This window comes from Triturus cristatus, chromosome 6, assembly GCF_964204655.1.
Source record: "Triturus cristatus chromosome 6, aTriCri1.1, whole genome shotgun sequence".
In the NCBI taxonomy this organism is placed as follows: Eukaryota; Metazoa; Chordata; class Amphibia; order Caudata; family Salamandridae; genus Triturus; species Triturus cristatus.
In genome coordinates, this window is record NC_140589.1 from 1465192783 (window position 1) to 1465217065 (window position 24283).

The following is a 24283-nucleotide window of genomic DNA, read 5'->3' on the forward strand; positions in this document are numbered from 1 at the left end:
ACCACCGCCATGTGGTATTGCAACAAACCGGGCGGCGTGGGGTCGTGGACCCTATGTCAGGATCTGTGTGCCTCTGGACGTGGCTGGGACATCAAGCATTACCTTGGTGGTTCAACACCTGGCAGGTTCTCTGAACAGCAGGGCGGACGAACTCAGCCGTCGGTGCATGGTGGATTACGAATGGCATCTGAACTTGGACGTGGTGCAAGGTCTCTTTCTGCGATTGGGAGAGCCTTGGTTAGATCTATTCGCCACCGAAGGGAACGCGCAATGTTATCAGTTCTGCGCGTTGGAATTTCCATGGTGGCACTCGCTCAGGCTCTTTTCGTCTCGAGTGGAGCTGCGGTTGTACGCCTTTCCGTCTATTCCACTTCTGCCAAGAGTGCTGAAGATCAGGCACGACCGGGCCTAAGTTATTCTTGTGGCTCGGACTGGGCTCGAAGTGTATGGTATCCCGAGCTACTCAGTATGAGCGTCGATCCCCCGATCCGGCTGCCTCTTCGGGAGGATCTTCTGTCGCAGCAGGGGACGGTCCTCCACCCGAACCTGTCCAGCCTCCACCTCCATGCTTGGAGATTGAGCGGCGACAGTTGACACCTTTCGATCTTCCTCCCGAAGTCTGTGATGTCATCCTGGCAGCCAGACGTCCCTCCACTAAAACTGTGTACGTCTGCAGGTGGAACAGATTTGTGGCATGGTGCATAGCTAATACTGTGGATCCCCTTTCTGCCCCTCTTTCTGAGGTTCTTCTGTTCCTTCTTTCTTTGGCCCAGCAGGGCTCTGCTCTGGGCACTCTTAAACGTTATCTTTCGGCCATCTCTGCCTTTCTACGGCTTCCAAATCAGCCCGCTCTTTTTAAGTCCCCGGTTAACCGTTTTCTTAAAGGCATTATGCATACGTTCCCACCTGTGCCCTTCATGATGCGTCAGTGGGATTTGAATCTTGTCTTGACTTTTCTGATGTGCGCTCCCTTTGAGCCCCTTCATAACTGTCCCTTATATCTTCTTACACTCAAGACCGCTTTCCTGGTGGCTATCACCTCTGCCAGGAGAGTGAGTGAGCTTCAGGCTCTTTCTTCCAAACCTCCTTTCTTTTCTTTTCATCCGGACAAGGTGGTTCTGAGGACACATCCTTCTTTCTTGCCAAAGGTTGTCACGCCCTTCCACATCGGGCAGACCATCACTTTGCCCACCTTTTTTCCGCCTCCGCATCCTTCAAGGGAAGAGGAGCGGCTCCACCGTCTGGACCCAAAACGTGCGCTTGCATTCTATCTGCAGTGTACACAGCAGTTCGGGTGGATGATCAGCTCTTTGTTGGCTACGTGGGCACCAAAAGAGGTTGGGTGGTGCACAAACGGACCATCTCCCGGTGGATCGATCTGTGCATCAAAGCCTGTTACTCCTAGGCCAAGAAGGAGCCTCCTGTGGGACTGCGTACCCATTCGACCAGGGCAACTGCAGCCACCACTGCCTTGGGACACAGTGTCCCCTTGCAGGATATTTGTCAGGCAGCTATGTGGGCCTCGCTGAACACATTTACCAAGCACTACTGCCTTGACAGTCCGGTCCGGAGAGACTGCTTCTTTGGCCGTTCTGTGCTCTGTGACTTTCTGGTGTAATCTTGTTCGCAGCCCCTCCACCGGGGTTGGTTTTGCTGGGGTATCTATTCTAAGGTAAGGAATCTATCACTAATGTGTCTCTTTCAGATGCATAAGTTACTACTTGTGTAATGATTTATCTGTAAGGGACATTAGTTAGTGATAGATTCCTTACCGCCCCACCCATCCTTCCCGTTCTGCGAACTGATTACTAGGGTTAAGGTCATCCCCTTTTAGGGCCCTAGTTTTATGCACCAAAGGTCAGTTTCTCGCATGACTCTGCGTTTTGGCACGGAAAGTTATGTACAGAACTGAAGTCTGCGCGCATGGGTGGCGCCCAAGTAGCCTCCGTGACATCATCCCGGCGCGCACGATGCCGGTGACGGGCGCGGAGCCGCACGGCGCCACCTACTGGCGTACAGAGGTACTGCTAAGCAGAAAACTTTACGGATCCAGACTGACGCCTGGGGAATATTCTAAGGTAAGGAATCTATCACCAACTAATGTCTCTTACAGATATATCGTTACACAAGTAGTAACTTCAAGGAAACCATATCCCTTTCAAAGTGTAAAAAAAGAAGGAAAAAAAACAGAAAGCTGCCAAAGTCTATCACACATAGGCACTAGTTTCTTGCTTTAAAGCTACATCATTGTAATCTGGATTATTAAAAAAGAAGCTCCCTGTTCGCAAATTCGCTTTTTTTCTGAATGATTAATGGTGTAATCGTGGCTGCAGAAAGTGACTTTTTGGGCCAGATTCCTGTATGCTACCTAGGGGCCATGTTCTTTGGCCTCTTCATCTGACATGTAATGGCTGCTAGTTGAAATGGTACAAACAAAGACTGTTGGCTGTAGACGTTTAATCTAGAACCCTTATTGAGTTCATTTCACCACAATTAGTTGAAGAATTTGTCAAAGAAGTTGTCCCAAATTTTCTCAGACCTCAAACATGTCAGTTTCGATTTTTAACTTACCTTTTTTCGTAGGGTTAGCATTGCCATTTTCAAAATCATTGTTAAAGTTGTAGGTTTATTGCTTGTTTACCAAGCTATCGGAATTTTTGTTTTCTTAAGCCGTGCATGCTAAACTGCTTTTCGGATATAGTCTGCAATTTCCCTATGTGTATTTTAAATTATTGGTAACAATAGCTGTTGCAGACAGTTGTGCTATTAGGCTTTTTAAAAAAATAAAAATTCGAAATCAATTACTTTTATTCTGGTTAAAAGTTTGATAAACAAATGAGCCTTTAGTTTGTGGGGAAGATGTGATTTGTTTTGCATATACAAGCAATATGTTCTTGGAGGAGCTGCAAATGAGACTGCCTGATGCTTTATAGAGATTCATTTACATGTTACCAACTCTCAAACAGCAAGGCCCAACACAGGTGCCGCAGCTCAAAAGGTAGACGTGACTACATGGAGAACTCTCTATAAATAAACCAGAGTAATTAAATATGTTCATAACAAGTGAGTTGCTACAATTTCAATTTGATAGACATCTAGCCGCAGATTCCTTACCTTTGAACTTCCATGCGTCAGGCTGGATCCGGAAGATTTTTCTCAGCAGTACCCCTGCACTCCTCGGAGTGAACCCGTTCCCGGGTTCGGACCGATGCCGGTCACCACTCCACAGCGACTTTCCAGGTATCGCATCTGGCACTGAGGTCCTCTGTGTCGCCCACCGGCGGCGCCTCCCAGATCATTATTTCTGACAATACGGAGCCGGTCTGGTGTCTTACGACTCGGAGACCGGAGCTGTATGGCTCCATGCCGTTCTCTCTGCCCTATTCGGAAGGGTTAGGGATGGAGTAAGAAGATTGGGAGGGGGAACAGGATCCCTTAGAAATCCCGCAGCAACAAGATATGGACTGGTATGAGGAATTGGGTGAGGCACGTGGTCTGGACACCTCACCAGACCTTGGCTACGTAGGAGGGAGCTTCTTTCGCCATGGTGTTGCGTAGGGCTGCGGAGGTCCTTTAACTGCAGCTTCCTACAGTGGCGGTTAAGACATGGTCTTGCAGCCTGGGGTCTTGAGTGCGAAACCCCTACTTGCCTTCCAATGAGGCCTTGACAGACGTCCGTCTGGGGACATGGTCCAAACCCAGCACAGGGGCTCCTGTGAAGAGGATGATCACCTGCTGCCATCGTTCTGCACTGCGCTACCCACTTTTCCTCACCACCCACCCTCTCCTCACCACTCACCCTCTCCCCAAAGCTTGGTGGTCCAGGCTTCCACTTCTTGGGGCGCTTTCCCTTCACCCCTGGACAGGGCATCCAAGAGGCTGGAAAACTTCAGTTAGAACATTTTTTCTTTCGCCAGCCTAGCATTGAGGTCGGTAAACACAGCATGCCTTTTGGGCCATTACTCCCATTCCAGATGGGATACAGTAGCACAAGTGCTACCCAGAGTCTCGGAGGAGGACCGTGCTCTACTCTCCCATGCTATATCAGACTGGAGAGATGCAGCTAAGTTCGCCATCAGATGTGGCTTGGACACAAGGGACTCGCTGGTTAGAGCGATTTCCACGACTGTGCTGTTCGTCACCACGCCTGGATGAGAATGTCTGTTTTTTTGGGGGGGATATCCAGACTCACCTCTTGGACATGCCCTTTGATGGCTCCTGTCTCTTTGGTGACCAGGCGGGTGCTGCCCTTGAGCGCTTTAAAGACTCGTGAGCTGCGGCCAAGTCTTTGGGCATCACTATCACCCCCAGGGCTTCATCCAATTTTCGCTCCTTTTGTGGCTATGGAAGAGGCGATCAGCGGCGCAAACCCTATCCTGGCCAAAGGGCTCGCAAGTTAAGGAACCTCTGCTGGGCCATGGACGCGGTTCACCCCAGCCTCGTGGGTCAGGAAACCAGAAGTTGAGCCAAGCCGCCATCCCCCTCCTCCACTGCAAAACTTTCCTAGTCCGATTACCCCAGGATCACTCTAGGCCAGTTGGTAGCAGAATACGCCATCCTCTCCACCACTGGCAAAATATTACATTGGACAGGTGGGTGTTGCAAATAGTCCGAAGGGGCTTCTTCCTCCCCTTCGAGACTACCCCTCCGTCTATGCCTCCAGTGCACGATCGGCCTATGGAGGATCACCTTGCCTTGCTCCACGAGTAAGTCTAAACTCTCTTGGCCAAGGGAACTATAGAGAGGGTCCCTGGGCCCGAAGTAGGCAGTGGTTGCTATTCCTGCTACTTCCTGGTCCCAAAGAAGGCCGGAGGCCGTCCTCTTATCCTAGACATCAGAGCCCTCAATTACATCCTCAAGAAGGAGAAATTCAAGATGCTCTCTCTTGCTCGGTCCTGTTTGCCTTGGACCAGGAGACTGGATGGTAGCCCTGGACTTACAGGATGCCTACTTTCATATCCCCATCCTGCCGGCCCATCGTCGCTACTTCCGGTTCACTGTGGGTTACGAGCCTTTCATTTTGCGGTGCTCCCCTGTGGCCTCACCAGCGCCCCTCTGGTGTTCACGATGGTGATGGTCGCAGCCAACCTGACTCCCTCTCAGACGCTCCTTTTCATTGGGTTAGTTCTGAACACGGTGCAGTTTCTGGCCTACCTTCCATAATGGCGAGTCCAAGATATTTAGGCTATGATACCGATGTTTCAGCCTCTATTTTGGATCCCGGTGAGTATGACTCTGAAGCTGTTGGTCCTCCTGGCCTCCTGCTAGTGACCCATGCACAGTGGCACATGCGGGCTTTGCAATGGAACCTGAACTTCCAATGGGCGCAGCATCACCGACCTGGTCCAGATTTCAGAGGGCACTGCGAACGACCTGCAGTGGTGGCTAACAAACCGCGATTGATTCAAGGGCAGACCCCTCTCCCTTCCCCACCCAGATCTCACAGTAGAGACAGATGTGTCCTTTGTGGGAAGGGATGGCCATCTGGGGGGAGGTGGCCATCTGGGGGAGGTGGAGATCCGAGCACTCTGGTCTCCGGCGGAAGCCAAGCTCCATATCAACCTGTTGGAGCATCGGACGATCCAGCTGGCACTAAAAGCCTTTTTACCATCAATAGAAAGGCTTGTGCAGGTGTTCACAGACAACACTACCGCCATGTGGTACTCCAACAAATGGGGCGGAGTGGGGTTGTGAACTTTTTGTCAAGTGGCCCTGCGTCTCTGGACTTGACTGGAACATCAGGGCATTTACCTGGTGGTTCATCTCCTGGCTGGTTCTCTGAATGCCAGGGCAGTCTAGCTCAGCCGTAGGTGCCTTGCGATTACAAATGGCGCCTCCTTCCGGAGGTGGCACAAGGTCTCTTTCAGCAGAGGGGAGAGTCTTGGTCAGATCTGTTCGCCTCTGAAAAGAACGCACAATGTCAGCTGTTTTGCGTGTTGGACTTTCCAGGCAGCACTCACTTGGCAACTTGTTTTGTTGCTAGTGGAGCTCAGGCCTCCTATACGCCTTTGCTCCTATACCCCTTCTGCCCAAGAAGATCAGGAGTGACCGGGCACAAGTCATTCTTGTGGCTCTGGACTGGGCATGGAGAGTTTGGTATCTCGAGCTTCTAGACATGAGCATCGATCCTCCAGTCAGGCTGCCTCTTCGGGAGGATTTTCTGTTGCAGCAGCAGGGGAGGGTTCTCTACCTGAACCTATCCACTCTGCCTCCTTGCATGGAGATTGAACGGTGGCATTTGGCAACTTTTGACCTCCCTCCTGAAGTTTGTGAGGTTATTTTGGCAGCCAGGCGTCCTTCCACAAAATCAGTTTACGCCTGCCGATCGAACAAATGTTGCAAGTATTGTACACACAGGTTTATCGACCCCTTATCTGCTCCCTTATTTCAGGTCCTTCTGTTTATGCTTTCTTTGTCCCACAGGGCTCTGCTCTGGGCACTTGGAAAGGCTACCTTTCGGCCCTTTCTTCATTTCTTTGGCTTCCTATTCAGCCCTCTTTATTCAAATCTCCTCTAGTGCAGAGGTTTTTGAAGGGGTTAACTCATTTGTTTCCTCCTTCACCCTCCATCATGCCACAGTGGGACCTTAATTTGGTGCTCACTTTTCTGATGAGTACACCATTTGAGCTGCTGCATAACTGTCCTCTGTGGTTGTTCACCATCAAGACAGATTTTTTGGTGGCTATGACCTCTGCTAGGAGAGTGAGCGAACTGCAGGTACTGTCCCCTCAGCCTCCTTACCAGATTATCTTTGCGGACATGGTAGTACTCCAGACTAGGGCATCCTTTCTGCCTAATGTGGTAACACCCAGTCATCTAGGACAGTTGCTAACTCTTCCCACCGTCTATGCATCCCTGCATCCTTCCAAGGAAGAGGAACGTCTCCATCATCTGGACCCAAAAAAGAGCTTTATCATTCTACCTTGATCGAACCAAAGAGTTCTGGATGGATGACCAACTCTTTATTGGATATGTGGGTGCAAAGAAAGGCTGTGTTGTCCAGAAGAGGACTATTTCCTGATGGGTCATCCTCTGTATTAAAATGTGTTACGCCTTAGCAAAAAAGGATCCCCCTGAAGGGGTTAGAGCCCAACCCACCAGGGCGAAAGCGGCGACCACGGCTCTCCAGCATGGTGCTCCCACCTGACATATGCCAAGCTGACGCATGGGCATATCTGTACACTTTCGCCAGACATTACTGCCTGGATTCCCAGGTCCGCAGAGAAGGTCTGTTTTACAGGATTTTCTGGTCTAACACATTCTGCAGTCCCTCCTCCAGGGATGTTATTGCTTGGGTATCTGTTCAAAGGTAAGGAATCTGTGGCTGGATGTCTCCATCGGATGGACAAGTTACTTACTTTCGATAACGCCTTAACTGGTAGAGACATGATCTAAGCACAGATTCCTTACCGATCCATCCATCCTCCACGCTCTGCGGAATGGATTTCAAGTGTCAGGGATGTTCCCCTTCAGGGGCCTAGTTGTTAATTTTTTAACACACAATGGTCCGTCGCTTCAAGGCTTTGTGCTTCTGGCGTGGAAAGTCGTGAAATGTACTGATGTCAGCGCACCAGAGTGACGGTTATATTGACGACGCGGATGTCACGGCGACGACGAACATGATGCCGATGACCTCATGCAGAGTCAACCGACTCCACCTACCGGCGCACAGGGGTACTGCTGTGAAATCTTTCAGATCCAGACTGACGCTTGGAAGTTGAAAGGTAAGTAATTGGCTGCTAGATCATGTCTCTACCAGATAAGGAGTTACCAAAGGTAAGAAACTTGTCTATTATGTAGAAAAGGTTTCTTTACCGTTCACCTAGACTAACTGTAGTGCAAAATCCTACCCTGTCTTTACATTAAACCCAGGGCCACTGGAATTATTTGCCAGGGGAAGGCCAAATTCAGCTGCATGGATGACCAAATTATGCAGTAACAAAAGGCAAATTTTGCGGCATAATGCATCACATTTTTATAATTCAGTGTCCCTGACTAAACCTAAAGCTGCCTCTTGCCCTATTCTTTCTTGGTCCCCCCCCCCCCCTTAGCCCTTCACTAAAATGGTAAAAATAAATAGTTTGAATGTTATTATTTTAAGGTCTCTCCCATCTACCAGACCACCCTTACTCTTTAGTGGTGAAACCTCTTATGTGGGTTGTCCAAAAAACATACATTGGACTTGCATTACAGCTCACCCATTGGTTACCATTGTTTAACTTTGTCAGTCTCGTTTTCTTGCTTCTGATGGCTTGCCTTCCTCCTCTTCCATTCGTCCTACTCTTGGAGCATATACTCTTTACACTCCTTTTTAGGGAACTACCAATCTTTTTGTTAATTATTCCATCCTGGTGTATGTGTTTTCCATCTCTTTCCTCTGTGCTTCCTCTCCCCATAAAATACCTGCCAACTGAGTTGAGATTACTGTGCTGCTTGCCGCCATGTCCTGCTCACCTTCATGTGGTGCTCCAAAGCGATCCTCTGAGTCAGGGTTGGTCTACGAGTCCGAATTCCAGTCGAATCTGTGATTCCCTGCTAGCATTTTTGAGTCTGAATACTTGATGAAAAAGCATTGCTTGATATGGATTTAACCCCACCATCCCTAATTTGTCTGGAATGCCTTCTAAGCCATATACTAGTGAGGGCAAAAACGTAGCTTTTCTGACTTGCAATCGCGGTAATAGAGGGTGGTTGCTACTTTACATAGACTTGCTGCTATCCCTACGATCCTTATTTGCAAAGCGCTTCCATATGAAGACTTGAAGCGCCCGAGGCCAGGTGTTCGATGCCAAGGTATTTATAGGAATTGGTCTTATCAATTGTATGATCTCCAAATTTTCATGACCAAGAGTGCGGTTGCAGGTTCTTGTATTAGTTACACGTTCGCTTTTTTTTTTGTTCCAGGTTGATTTCTAGACAATTGATGTTGCAGTAGGCGGTCAAGTTTCTAAGTAAGGATTGCCGCCCTAAGTATCCAACAGTACTGTATTGTTGTCAAATTACATAATGTGCAATGCTTGATTGTTGCGTCTCAGGAGACATGATTCTATACCACAGGTTATATATTGGCAGTGAATTTGTTGAAAATGATGGGGCCAGAACGCAGCCTTGCTTTGGCTCGTTATTGGTGAGAACTATTGTACAAAGCGCCATCTCTGCTGAGTTTGACTTGAACCCAATTGTTGGAATAAAGGGCGATGATGGCATTTTGTATTTTATTTTTGTCACAATACCCCAAGTGCTCAGTTAAGACCATAGCCTGAACCTATTGATACTATAAAAGGGTTTTTTTTATAGTCAATAAAACGTGTGCAGGGCTCGTTTGTTGGCCAATGTTTTGTGGATTAGATGGGCAAGTGCCATGTCAGTGGTGCCTGTATTTTTTACGGAACCCAGACTGGAACCAAGGAATTATTGTTTGCCTGAGAAGCCTGGTTTGCAAATCTTGGAAAATCAATGAAGCAAAGAATTAAGCGTCCACATCAAGCAGGGCTATCATTTGCTGCATAGTCCCTGCTCCCATTTTTGCGAATGTAGACAATGTCCGACCCCTGCCAGCATGGAGAAATGATGCTGGTTAAAAGAATGTTATAAAATACACTGCTCATTGCTGTGATCCAGTATTGAGGGTATGCTTTAAAGATTGCTGTGGGCAAGCCATTTGGCCCTGGAGAACCATTGCTCCTTCCTTCAGCAATGAACTTTTCTAAGGCAGTGGCCTTAGTCCCAATGGAGCTATGGCATAGGAGTGACTTGGCTGAGATGGTCGAGTGTAGCACTGTCAAAGCTTGCTTGGTGGTATAAGAGACATCAGTATTTGCTCTGTATAATAGGGCAACATATGTTTCCCATGTTGTACTTTTACCAAGGCTACTCACTGATTAAGTCTGGGTCTCTCCCCAGTCTGCCCCATCTGGTAATACTGCCACAAGAGCACTTTACCAGCATTCCACCCATTTCTGCTCAGATGGTGCTTTGAAAGGCGGTGGGGGGAGATTTATGAACATCTTAATCTGTGTAGACCCACTGTGTACTTTGTGTGATGCATCCCCCCCTCCCCACACGAATATATTGATAAATTAAGGTTCCTCACTGACAGTTGTAGTGCATTTTGGGTCATAACTAGACTTAGCAACTCTGCTCTTTTGCTTCAATTAGATGTTGAGTACTGACCTCCATGCTACTTCTTACCACCTTTGTCCAAGCAGTATATTGCTCTTTAATGTCTACTCTAAGTATTTTTCCACTCCCTGTCACCTGTACCACTGCGGCTACTCAGATTGCCTTCTTTTCCCACTATGCCCTGCAATAGAATCCAGCAGGACAAAGTGGGACTACTTCACATTTTGGCTGCTTACCCTATCATTGTGGTGCATTGTTCAGCAAAGTTATGAAATGTGCCAGCACCTGCTCACCCCATTTTATTTATTTGTGACCACACGCCGTTCTATAGAACTGCAAGGCGTAGATATATTTATGGTGGCCATACTTTGGATTAAGCCAACCTCCCATTCCTGATTGCACTTCATCCCACACTAAGGTAGATTAGTGGGGGAACATGCTCCTAGAGCTCTAGGCTTTTTAAGAGCAGATTTCCAGTGTTTGAAGCAATATCTTGGGTTTTCTGAAGAAGCCCCTCTCCCCACTCCCAATTCGTTACCATGCCCCTAAACTGTCTAATGTGACATGATAGCCGTTTTGTAGGTTTCCTTGAATGCAACTTTCTTTATATACATACATGTTCCATCCTCAACTTGCTCTTTCTTTAAGGTGGTCTGTGTAGAACCATAAAGCTGTATGCTGTTTTGGTTTAAGTTCTGCCTTAGCATTGTACTGATTGCAAGAGGTCCCTGAGGCCTTGTGCGTTTGTTGTTCTTGCCATTGTTTCTTTGTGGGGGCCTAAAATGAAACTATTATACATCTGGAAAATGGAATGAATGCACAGCATTTTAATATACTAGACTGGCAGGCTACAATATAAGCATATTTTAAACGGCTTTTACCATTACAGGCTGGTCCTGTTACAGAATATTTCAGTACAGTGGACACTACCAATACAGTGGGCTTTTGGTCAGCCCCTTACTTACCATTGGCTATCTTTATTATTATTTTCATTTATTTGCTTCTCATTCGATGGCTTTCCTTCCTCACCTGGTGTTTGATCCCTCCCCTGGACCGTAGCTTCATTACTATGATTTTGATTGGATGACTTGCATCTTTCCAATGCTCACCCTGAGGGAACAACTTTAGTTTTTTTCTTTCAGCTTGTCAGGTGACTGCATTTGTTTTTTTTGTTCTCTCCCTTGTGCGCTGCTTTCCCACTAACTGTCCCTTACCCCTGGTATTCTCCTTATTGCTGCCCATCCTCCTACTCACTCATTGATTTTTCTCCCCCTTCCCGCTCGGGTTTTGTATGTTCCGTCTCCTCCTCCACCCCTGTGTACACCCCACCTTCTCACACCACCAGTCTGTGCATACTCTGTGTTTTGTTTTTGCACAGGGTCTATCTCCTATCCTTAAAGGGCAAAAAAACCACTTGTTATGCTTTTTAATTAGCCGCTCTAAGATGGGAATGCTAAATTCTTTAAATGGTAAACTAAAACCACATGCATGATTAAAAGTATAGTGACGCTGGGGTGTGTGTGTGTGTGTGTGTGTGTGTGTGTCTCTACACTTTTTGTGGGTTTTTTTACCAATTCTGTTACGCTATGGAAATGAACATTTTGGGTAGAACCCACTAGCATGTGCTCTCTGTACAAGACATATTGCTTAACTATGGTTAGCTTTCCTGGCACCATCACTTTGGAGTGGTTGGCTTCTATGCTTCTACTGCTTGCATTCCAAGCAGCACTTTTTTAGGTTAAGCACTCCATTGGAGTACATGTGTTTTTAAGCGGTCTCCCTCTTGTGCTTCTCTCCCTCTTGTGCTCCATGTTGCGTTCTGTTACCCATGTGCTTCTCCCCACCCCCTCCATATTGCTTTTGCCATTGTGTATTCCTCCATTGCTTCATTGCCTGTGTGCTTCTCCCTTGCTCCACATTTCTTTCTCACCCGTTGCTTCTTTTCCTCACCCTTTGTTGCTTTCCCCCATCCAGTGCCCTTATCTCTCTCCCTTGCTCCCCCATACCTGCTCTTTAAAAAAAACGCATACGCAGGAAAAGTGACTAGGTCTGCGTTGTGAAACGCCAGAAAGTAAGATCTAGTGGATTTGCTGATGCTGGTTTATCATTTCCATTCATTAAAATTTCCATTTATAAGAATGTTTATTGTTTACACTTGAGCTTTTACTGTGCAACTTTAGAAATGTGGAAAGAGATTTCTACGAAGGGCAATTGTTCAGTTTTTCTTTTGAGCCGATTTAGACAGAATGGATTTTGAAGAAGTCTAACTTACGGTATCCGTCCAATTTTCTTCTGCCAGAGTGGGACATTTGGGACAGTGAGAAGGCACAGTGATGCCGATTTGCTGTACTCTCCATCTCTGGACAAGCCGATCTTCCGCCCCCTTTATGATGTTCGAGACCGTTTGTAACCTATTTGTCTGCATTAAAGTACATTTAGCTCGGAAATCCATACTCTGAACTAAAGGACATAAACCGAAAACTAAAAATAGGGTGCTTGCACTATGAATTCCAACCCTGTTCCCCGACCTTTGCATTGATAGACACAGAAGATAGTGGGGGATAGGCTGTTTGATCCAGTAACCTCAGAAAAGGGGGTGTTGTGCAGGTTTTACCAGGGTAGTGGGGGCATCATGCCTTGGTTTCAAAAAGCAGTGCCCTTTCTGTTTGAAAGAGCCTAAAAATAGATTCAACAGGGAACGCTTCTTTGCCCCTCTGTCATGTATTGTTATGCCAGTGTAGTGACCATAAGCCTACTTGGACATTGCACTCTGACTTGATTCTCTGCTTAAAGCATATGGCTCTTCATTCAGGTTGCTAGCACATAGCATGAACCTGAACTCCCTAACATTGATTCAACTTGAACAGATGGGACGGTCCTGTCCACATACTGCTTAATGCTGGGGATTAGCCGAATCTATAGTACCTGCACTGGAGGCTGTGTTTAAGACTGCTTTTGAGCTTGGCCGCTTGCTGGACTCCACCATGCAGGCACTGGTCACGTCCATACCTAAACCAGGGCGGGACGGGCTGGAGCCATCTAATTACAGACCCCTCTCTATGCTATCTGCAGAATATAAAATCCTCAGCAAGGCCCTGGCTAATCGCATACAACCCTATCTTACAACGCTCCTCCACCGGGACCAGTGCAGCTTCCTACCAAACCGCAGCACCTCTTTGAACACCAGACCGCTACATTATGTAATGAAGGCCACCCCACGAGCTTATCAATACGCAGGGTGTATGGCGTTGGACCTTAAATAGGCATTCGACTCCCTTTCCTGGGACTTCATGTTCGCGACTCAGACGGTTTGAATTCCCGGACGCATACCTTAAATGGGTCCGATTATTGTAGACGTCCCCCACGGCCAGGGCTCGCACGGGTCGATACATTTCAGACCAATATAATATCTACAGAGGCACGAGGCAGGGATGCCCTCTATCCCCCCTGCTCTTTGTCCTTGCACTGGAACCCTTGGCCCTGGCCCTACAGGTTTCCGAGGACCGGTTTGGCATTCCTATTGATGGAGTGTGCCACCTGATGTCCATCTATGCAGACGACATACTCCTATACTTGCGAGACCTGACCGCTGATAATGCCCCTCTCCCTAATATACTGGCCATAAACTCTGAGAAATCGACAAGCTATTTCTTCCAAGAGGCACCACATCTAACCCGCCTGCAGTTCGGCACCTATACCCTACCGGTCACTCCTACCACCTTTAAGTACCTCGGTATCCAGGTCTACAGAACACAGGAGGACCAAATTGAGGGCAATATACAGCAAGCAATAACGGGGCTCCGTGCTAGTGTAGGGTTTTGGTCCTCTCTGTCTTTATCGGTAATGGGACGGATCGCTATTTATTTATTTTATTGATTTTATTTTAGCAACTTGTAGAGCGCCTGGTGACCCGAGGGCATCCCCGCGCTGTGAAGATTAAAACCTGCTGAGGGGGATAAGGGCGAAGGGTTTATTTAGGAAACAGGAGGGTTTTAAGTTTTTTCCTGAACGTCAGGTAGTTGGGCTCCAGTCTGAGGGAGCGTGGGAGGGAGTTCCAACCAGTGGACGCTTTTACAGAGAAACGTCGGCCTCCGGTACGTGTTCTCTTGAATTTGGGGATGTTGGCCAGGTGCTCGTTCTCAGACCGTAGAGCTCTCGGTGCTGTGTAGGGGGTGACCAAGCCGCTGAGAATCGCAGGTCCCGATCCATTGATTAGTTTATGGGCCGTGCACATGGCTTTAAATTCCACCCTTTGGCGGACTGGGAGCCAGTGCAGAGCCTTAATAGCGGGTTTGGCGGATACTCTGGGAGGTACGCTCATGATTAGGCGAGCTGCTGCGTTCTGGGCTCTTTGCAGTCTCGCTAAGGTAGCTTCCGGCGCACCTAGGTAGACCATATTGCTGTAGTCTAACCGCGACATTATGAGGCCCTGAACTAGTAGTTTCCTGGATACGGGTGGTAGGAGAGGGAAGATTTTGCGGATAGTCCGCAGAAGCCCAAGACAGGTCCCGGCCGTTTTGGCCGCTTGGGTCTTCATTGAAAGGTCGGGTTCTAGCCAGACTCCGAGGGTCTTGATTTCGTGTTTCGGGGAGGGGATTTCCCCGAACACGTCTGGCCAGATCGCCGGGGGGATGGTCGCCCATTGTTTGCCCATGAGCATCACTTCGGTTTTGGAACCGTTGAGTTTCAATGACGATTCGCACATCCACCCGTGAATTTCGGTGAGACAGTTTGGTAAGTTGTCTGGGTGGTCGTCTAGTTGGGATAGGGAGACGACCAATTGTGTGTCGTCAGCGTAGCTCACGATTTTTATCCCGAATGGTGATACCACATCTTCCAAAGGGGCCATATACACATTAAAAAGTGTGGGGCTCAGGGAGGAGCCCTGAGGAACCCCGCTGGTAAGTGGAAGTGTGGACGAGTGGAATTCCCCGTCCCAGACCTGGAACGTGCGTCCAGTAAGAAAGGACTCTATCCAGCTGAGTGCCATCCCGGTGAGCCCTGCTGTCGCCAATCGATGAAGAAGGACACGGTGGTTGACCGTGTCGAAGGCGGCACTCAGATCCAGAAGGATCACTGCCACTGATCCTCCTGAGTCTAGAATGCGCCTTGCTTCCTCGATGACGGCAAGCAGGGCGGTGTCTGTACCGTGTCCCGGACGGAACCCGGTTTGGGATTGCCGTAGGATGTTATTTGTCTCGAGAAATCGGGAGAGTTGACTATTCACCAGTTTCTCGGTGATCTTGCTAATCCCCGGGAGGAGGGATATGGGTCGGTAGTTTGCCATATCAGTTGGATCGAGCTGGGGTTTTTTAAGGAGTGCCTTCACCACTGCACTTTTCCAGCTGTCGGGAACTGATCCTTGTGCAAGTGAGCAGTTGATAAGCTCCGTGAGTGTAGGGGTGATAGCGGGGGCCACGTTTTTGAGAAATCTCAAGGGTGCAGGGTCTAAAGGAGATCCGCTTTTTATTTTATTCAGGGTAGCGTCCACCTCGTTATGCGTTACTGGCCTGAATGTCTCGAGTTGGGGACGTATTCCCGTCTGATCGGGGGGCTGAGTAATGTTTCTGCGGGTGGGGAGGCTAGGGGGAGGGAGGGATGTGAGGATACGGGCGATTTTATTGTTGAAATATGCGGCTAGGTCATTGCTTCTGTCTACCTGGGGGGTGGTGGGCAAGGGAGAGATGGGAACTTTTAATAGCTCCTTCACGATGAGGTAGGATTCCCTAGAGGAATTTGAGGCTTCCTTTATCCGGGTGTCATAGTGGGAGGCTTTGGAGAGCTTAATTGCAGTTTTATAGATTTTGACTGAGGAGTGGTAGGCCTCTTTGCTGGCATTATGCCAGTCTTTTCTCCAAAGCCGTTCGGCTCTTTTACAGTTTTTGCGGAGCTGACGAAGTTCTGGGGTGTACCACGGTGCAGAGCCCGTGTTGTTGGTTTTGTCTTCGCGCATTCTGAGTGGGAGCACAGAGTCAAGGGAGGTCGTGATCCAATTTCTGAAGTTGCTATCGGCGTTGTCCGGGATATCTTCATGAGTCGGGGTAGTAGATATCAGGGTATTGGCCCATTCTTCAATGGGGAGTTTGGACCAAGTCCTGCCTCTAGTGAAGGTGGGCAGTTTCTGAGGTTTCCTAAGGGATCCTGGAAGTTGGAATAGGACCAAGAAGTGGTCCGTCCAAGGAAGGGGGATGGAGTCTATTGCTTGCATCGCGGGGGTGCTGGTGAACACTGGGTCTAGCAGGTGGCCTTTGATGTGAGTGGCTCCTGAGTTAAGGAGACGGAGGTCCGAGGTCGCTAGTTCAGTGATCAGGTCGACTACTCCAGAATCTGAAGTGTCTTCGAAGTGGATGTTCAAGTCTCCCACTAAGATAAAATTTGTGACGGAGTGATCCTGTGTTGCTACAGTGTCTAGGAGGGCATTGGGAAAGGAGCCGGGGTGGCCGGGGGGACGGTAGACTAGAATCCCTGAGAGGGAATTCGTAGGGTCTAGTTTGATTGAGAATTGGAGGCTTTCAGAGTCTGAGATTTGTGCGTCGCTGGAGTTACAGGTGAAAGAGTCTCGGTAGATGATAGCAATGCCTCCACCTCTGCCTAGTGGTCGAGGGAGAGACTGGATGAGGAAGCCCGGTGGAGTGGCTAACACTATGTCCGAGTCAGAGTGTGGAGTAAGCCACGTTTCCGTTAGGAAGAGAATGTCAATCTCGTAGTCTTCTATTAAGTGGTGGATTGGTGTCGCATGTTTAGGGAGGGAGCGACAGTTCAGCGAGGCAAGTTTGAGGGTTGCGGGCTTCAGCACTCGTGTGGGGAGTTTAAGCTGGGCTGGCTGGCAGTTCGTGCAGCTGACAAAGGGTCCATTCATATCATGGATATATCTGCATGAGGAGGCGATAGAAGGTCTGAGGCTTAGGAGGTCACGACGGGAGTATGTGGTTTTGGTGGAGGCTCTGGGTGCCAGGGGGTCTGGCCCTAGGCCCGGTCGTGCGCGGACGGGCGCAGACGGGCTTGCCCTAGGCGCGCCTTCGGCGCGCAAACGGCGCTCCCGCTGCGCTCGTCCGCTGCGCTGGAATGGCCGACACATTTGTAGTAGGTGGTATGGGCGTGGCCTCGCAGTGGGCGTGGCTTCGCCTTTGACCGCGCTGGCGGTGTGGGCGTTTTCCCCCTCTGACAGCGGGGACTCGCTGTGTTTGGAGGGTCTGGGCGGGCAGGCTGAGCGCGTGAGGACGGCGCTTTTGCTCAGGTGAGCTTCGTGGTCAATTGCAGTTGTTTTTTAAAATCAGCAGTAAGTGAAGACAATCGTAACAAAGTTAAAAATACAATTTCAGGTGCAGCGTGCTAACCTCCGGCTTTCCGCCTCAGAGGGAAATTAATCAGGAATGAATGTTGCGCTGTTACGAGCGTTTAAGTAGTCCGGTGGGCGTGGCCTCGCAGTGGGCGTGTCTTCGCCTTTGACCGCGCTGGCGGTGTGGGCGTTTTCCCCCTCTGACAGCGGGGACTCGCTGTGTTTGGAGGGTCTGGGCGGGCAGGCTGAGTGCGTGAGGACGGCGCTTTTGCTCAGGTGAGCTTCGTGGTCAATTGCAGTTGTTTTTTAAAATCAGCAGTAAGTGAAGACAATCGTGACAAAGTTAAAAATACAATTTCAGGTGCAGCGTGCTAACCTCCGGCTTTCCGCCTCAGAGGGAAATTAATCAGGAAAGTTGGGAACCGTCCCCTTAGCGCACTGCTTGTTATCCACTGAGGTTTAATCTGTTAGCATATAAAGTTGAAACCAAGTAATCTTCATGACACAAAGTTCAAACTCTGATTTGGTACAATCTTGAAGTTGACACTGAGTTTATTTCAGCATCCTCAGGTTAATTGAAACTATCTCAAACGGTGATGCTGCCTCACCTATTATATTTTGTGAATCTACCCGTGATCCTCCCACAATCCATTTTTAACACATTAAACACGATACTGGTGAGTCTTATCTGGGGCGTTGGCCGCAGACGAATAAGTCTTCGAAATCTCCAGCTGGCTGCGCGCAGTGGCGGTCTAGGAGTCCCTAACTTCCGGGGCTACTACTACGCAAGCCAGCTCCAGTGGCTCTCATACTGGACCGCAGGAAGAAATTTGCAGGAGATTGGGTTTACGTTGCAGAGGCTAGATCGAGGGGAACTGCATTCCTTGTTGCTACCGAAGGCTAGGATTCCCCCGGTTTGTCCTCCCCTTCTGGAGACCGCACTGTTGTGTTGGAGGAAGGCCCTATCTTATACATCTACGGTAATCCCGTATGCCGCGAACATCCCCATCCTCGGTATCCCTACACCGCAGGGTAGACTCACAAAGGCCAGACTGCGAGACTGGACAGACAATGGGGTGGAGGGAGTGGGGGCATTCTTTGGGGACGGCACCATGCTAGATCACGACTCTTTCATACAGGCCACGGGGGCACCCCCACGCTTATATCTCTTGCACGCTACTGTAACGCATTACATCAGAACCGCTTGGGCCCCGCAGAGGAATGAACCCCCACAGCAAGATCTGGTACACCTATTATACTATATGGGACCCGTTGGCTATACACTGGAGTCAGGGCACATGCAGCAATTCCACTTACCTCCCTTAGGGCGCGCTGGGTGGAGGACTCTGGAGTTGAGATTACGGATAAAGCATGGAAGAGCATGCTGGAACAACCCCAAAAAGTATTGCGTAATGCGAAACTCATTTATTCAGACAATGATCCTTCATAGGTCATACCTCACCCCGAAAAAGATACATTGCATGTTCCCAGTCTCCCCTCACTGCTGCCCCCGTTGTAGGGGAGACGAGGCGAACTTTATTAATGTGCTGTGGTCGTGCCCCTGCATACGGGGCTACTGGGGGAGAGTCCGCAATTCATTGACGAGGGTAACGCAGCTCTCGGTTCTGGACGAGGTCCTAAACTGCCTGGTGGGCCTTCGTCGGCGCTCAGGGGTGCAGAAGGTGCGGTTAAGGTTCTTGGACCTAGCACTCATTTTAGCGATCAGAGTTCTTACTATGAGGTGGAAGTCCCCCAGGTGCCCGGCGGTGGCTATTTGGCAAACTGACATGATTCAGTGGGGACGGGCGGAGGGTGCAGCTCTTCGCAGAGAAGGAGAGGGGGCTAAGGAAGCATCCTATCTCACTGGAGTGGGAGGCTATGATAATTGAACTGGAAGCACTTGATCTATCCCCTACAAAAGTTAACCTGACCCAGCAGTACGCAATGACTCCTCCTGGCCTCTTGGAATCCGGCCCTGAGACCCGAGAAAATATGATCCTGCTCTGAAAATTACACCCCCCCCTAGGAGAATAATGTGCATAGACCAATTCCGTTAACCATGCTAGTTGAAGCAAGAACGACCAGGAGCGGGGTAGGAAGGGGGGTGCAACGAGTTTGAATAAGATTTATCAGTTGAATGGAAACATATGCAAATAGTAATGACACTCACGAGGGAACATTTTCCACTGTTTTGCTTGGTAGTATTATTGGCACAGAATGTGACCCTTATCTTCCTTATGTTTTTTATTGTTTTCTAGAACAATGGAAACAGAATATTTGTGGGGGCATATATATTGTAATTGATGTCCTAAGGGCAAAGAGAAAAAAAAACAGACTGTATAGACTGCATATTGCCTATGTTATGTATTTGACACATTGCGGTCATCAAAGTGTTAAAAATAAAAAAAAGATGCTGGGGATTAGCCAACGGCTTGATTCTGCTGAGTTGGCAGGTCCTTTCTGGGGTATGGGGAAATGAAGTGATGTGCCCAAAGTTAGGCATTTGGTGAAGGGTAGACGACTGTAACCTCTAGGTTTGTAGACCGCTTCTCATACTGTATCTCTGGTTATTGTCTTCACACTATAACCTTGTTTATTTAAATTTTACTGTGTGGATAAACACTTGTCTTAAGCGGTTGGCCCTCTTTTTATCTATTTAAATGCAGACGGTTAGTGTTGGCTTTTTTCTCATTTCTTCCTTCAACCTACATTTGACTTCGTTCCTGTGACAGTATTTTTTTCCAGACGATAATCTAGGCCTTTTTTGCCTGAAATACTTGCCCACTCTAAAGACATCGGCTCATCCACTTTGCAATTATATTAATTGCCATCAGTTGCTCTCCTCTTACCTCTCTTCCACACCGATTGTCTTGTAAACTTTCTCTAATCTAGCTTCATTGGTTTGTCATAGCCTACATACTTCTGGAATGTTGTTAAATCTCCAGTAGCCTGATCTTGGCCCTCCCCTTTGGATGCAGATCACTAGTGGAGAGATTGTCTGGAACTGGGAATGTCTCTTGCCAGAGAAGTGGAGGAAAAAGTCTTGATACAAAATAGAAAGGACAAGGGTTGTGACTACAGTTCCTTCTCCTGGTAAAAAGTATAGGCAGAATAAGGAAGCCGCACAAATGTAAATGTAAGCCATATAAGCACGTTATTAACACTATTCGGTTAGGCTTTACTAAAGTGCTAGTAAATGGCTGAAGTGGTAATTGCCATGTGACTAATTATATTCTAATTATATTCTATTTTCAGTGGTTTATCGGAAAGAAAGAGCATTGCAAATCTTTTTCTTTCAACTCAACCAAGAATTGGTAGGAATGTTGCTATAATTTGAGTGCACAACTATCTCTTGTTAGTACCGGAGAAGCTTGTTTTTCGCTTTTAAAAGAGAGCATCTTTGTGCGGTAATGCAAACTTGCTACCTACTTTTTGCAGTTTTAGTCTGGTTTTAAATCTCCAACTTCAACACAGATGTATTTTTTCATTGGTCGTATGATCTATGCAGCTGCAGTCCCTTTGGTGTCTATCGTGCCCTATTCGACAATCTTCTTAGTTTAACGCAGGGGGCAGATTAGGCCTTGCACTTTATGCTGGCATCCATGTTCTCAGAGATTTGTAGTAGGTCAGTTCTAAAGATTCCCTGAGCACACGAGCATGAGTGTACCTTGATGCTGCTCTAAGCCGCTTATCTTAAGGATATTGTACAAGAAGCCTTGTATCAATTTTAAGATTCTGGGAATTTGTTAATTTCTTCCCAATAAGTCTTTGCAACTCTGACCCACAGTCACTATGCTGCTTAGGCGTTCAGTGTCTATTTTCTGCTGTGACCCCCCTGTATGTGGCTGTAGAGCTGGTTTGGAAGATACCTGTTTGTATTTTGATTACTAGATCAGGCCAAAAACTCTCGGCGTCACTTGAACACGTGTATTTTAATACATTTAATCCTACTCTTGGCGTTGTCTTTATTGTGGTAGGATTCCACACGTACCACTGCTAGCAGTTAAAAGAAAGCCGATTGGTTTGTGGGTCTCCTTGTGTGGTCGTGTGTTTGCACCTGTGTGACTCCCAGGCTCAAAGTCACTCTATCTGTCGTGGGCGGCCTGCGCGTTTTGTCCAAATGCCTCCCGTGTGCGGATTCGAACTACTTTTTTGGGGGGGGGTGAGAGAAAGAGTCAGAATTTAGCAGTTGTGCAAAGAAGAGTCCGCTGCCAACAAAGGAATGTTAGTTGTCTGCAAGTAGGCCAGTAAAAGGAGGCAACCCTATTTACACATTAAGCTGTAAAAAAAAAAAAAAAAAAAAAAGCCAAGGTTTCTAAATGCTCACTCACTGTGTTATTGCATTTTTGCGTAAAAGTAATAGACAATATGCAAACGACGCGTAGGTAAATATAATTTGCAATGTGGGTCTTTACTGTGACAGTCGGATGAGAGGAAGCGTTTTATTTTAATGATGTAAACATTGCTCCTTGATATTAAAGCATGCAAACGTGTCATCATTGTGAAGATTACGGCGGAACCAGTGCTCACGATGTAACACTTGCATCGTAAACTAGCCATTGTAGTCTAAGCCTGGCTAATATGTAGCCAAGGAACCCTGACTATGAACTGTGTGCACGCACGAACACCCTTCCACTTCCCCCACACCTCCTGCGATCGTTAACCTATCATTACCCCCTCCTCCTTCCAGAGTGCTTATTGTCCCAGGCCTTCCTCCCTCTCGTCGCCTCAGGCGCGCTTTTTTCATTAACTTTCACGCTATTGTGTTTAGATTCCTTGTCCTTTTCTTTCCCTGTTCGGAGATCCAGCTTACTCTGTGCTACCATTGTGTTCAGGCGGAGAGATCTCGGTTTCGTTAAGTTAGACTTTGACTCAAAGAATCATATAGGGTTAAAGCGCCTGCTGCAAAGCACACGTGTAACATGCTGGTCGCACATTTGCATTTTATGTCGATATGAAAGTGCGTTCCTGCTTTTGACACGCACATCCTTTTGTTACTTCCAGTTAATAAGTTGCAGCCCATCTAATATCTTATACAGTGTGCTATTAACTGGCATGAACGAGCTGCACGCAAACTGCAAGTCATGGGTTTAGATCCGTGTTTTTTTTCTCTAATTGTGTTAGTTTTAAGTTTGCTAAGAAGGGTTCCTTTGGGTAGTAATAAAGCCTTGCTAGTACAGACAGCCTAAACCACGTGTTACGTTTTAAATCCTGGTTTTGTGTTTCTCCCGACATGCACTCATCTGATGTCAACTAATATGAATGATATGGGACTTCTAGACCTTATAACCCTCAGTCTTAAAACATTTCCTGTACATTGATATACACATTTACATGATTTATTCATACATGCCAACATTTCAGAAGAGCAAAGTGGGAGATTCTTTAAAAAAAATCAGGAGAATGGGGCCTTGAATCGGGTTACTGTCATGTATGGGCCTTGGAAGTGTGCTGCTGCAGGATCGGACATTTGAAACGCAAATGCACGTTTTTTTCTTACCTTTCAAAAGCATGGAACGCAATGGCAGGCAGAGAGGGTGATGCAAGTGTTCTGCACTCACTGGCCTGGCAGGTTGCTGGCAGTGCAAATAACCCCCCCACACCTGTGTGGCAGCCCAGGCACACACACACAGCCGCCCCCGAGTACTTCACAGGTCTTTTAAAGACCATTCGCTTGTTAGAGGCTTTGTTGGTTTTTCACCCCTTCTAGAGCCCCCCCCCCCCCCCCCCCCTGCATCGCCACTCTGACTATTGCTGTTAGAATTAGCACGTTACACAATACCAAGCCCTGTCTGCTGAAACCCCGAGGAATCGGGTTTTTGCTTGCAGGAATCGGGAGGCGGGAGACTAGCCTTGAAATCGGTAGTCTCCCGCCTGAATCGGGAGGGCTGGCATGTATGTTTATTGTCTGTATGCTGTAAAGCACTCTGACTAGGAAAAAACAACAATGCCTCGGGAATAATAATGTAACATAAATTTTGACGAGAAGATAAGTCAAATATCTCCTCCTTTGGGAAATATTCTTTCTCCAACACAACCTTTGTTGCTATGTTTTTGTGGCCTAGTCAATGGCAATTCCAATGTACACAATTTTTTAAAGAAAACACAATTTTTTACTATTATTTGATAGTGTAAGTATAAGTATATTTATTTTATACCCCACTTCTTCTTCTTCTCAATTTCATAGTTCTTTTTTGAATCTATATATACACAAACATATACAATATTTGCAATACTTACATACGACAACTAAACTCAAACATGTACATATCAACAAAAAGCCCTATTTTCAACCAGGATGCCTATGGGCTTATTTTGTTACAGCATTCCTATATAACAAAGATCACTCTTTTAGAGACACTTCGAGATTTTGTTGTTATAACCTCCAAATTATTTAAAGTGCTCTTTTCCAATTTATCTATAATACCAAACATCCAGCGAGTGTCTTCAAAATAAATGTCGACGCGTTTCAGCCAAACAACTTTTTCGGCCTCATCAGGACTAGGGCATCAAAAACGTATAATTTTATACACTTCAACCTATAAGAACAAATTAAATGTCCTTATTAGTCATTCATCATGATTCTATATACACTATATACACACAGTAGGAACATGCGAAACGACCATGGATATACATTCTGTTATGTTTATATTAAAAACACTGAAGTGGCGGGCCATATAAGAAAAAAGGGGAAAAAAGTGATGAGGGAAAAATGAAATCAAACACCCTTTTTTGTCCAATTGTTTGGAATCTTCCGTTAGATTACATGCCAAACAATTTTGGCATTGAAAATGGCCAACTACCGGTGGTAATCTCAAGAGATTCCGCAGATCTTTTTTCGGTACTTCTGTCTGTCTTGCTGCTTTTACCAGTTGTTGT

At 47.4% G+C, this 24283-nt stretch overlaps 1 protein-coding gene across 7 annotated transcripts in view; it reads left to right on the forward strand.

The window, feature by feature from the left end:
- The window catches only part of PELI1 (pellino E3 ubiquitin protein ligase 1), a 253325-nt gene that overhangs the window by 96144 nt on the left and 132898 nt on the right, over positions 1-24283 (forward strand). For 2 of the 7 annotated variants that reach the window (XM_085612537.1, XM_085612541.1), the window contains exon 3: positions 8905-8951. The exons of the other annotated variants lie outside the window; for them this stretch is intronic. The gene's annotated coding sequence lies outside the window, so the exon portion shown is untranslated. The remainder of the gene's footprint in view (positions 1-8904; positions 8952-24283) is intronic. 7 annotated transcript variants of the gene reach the window in all.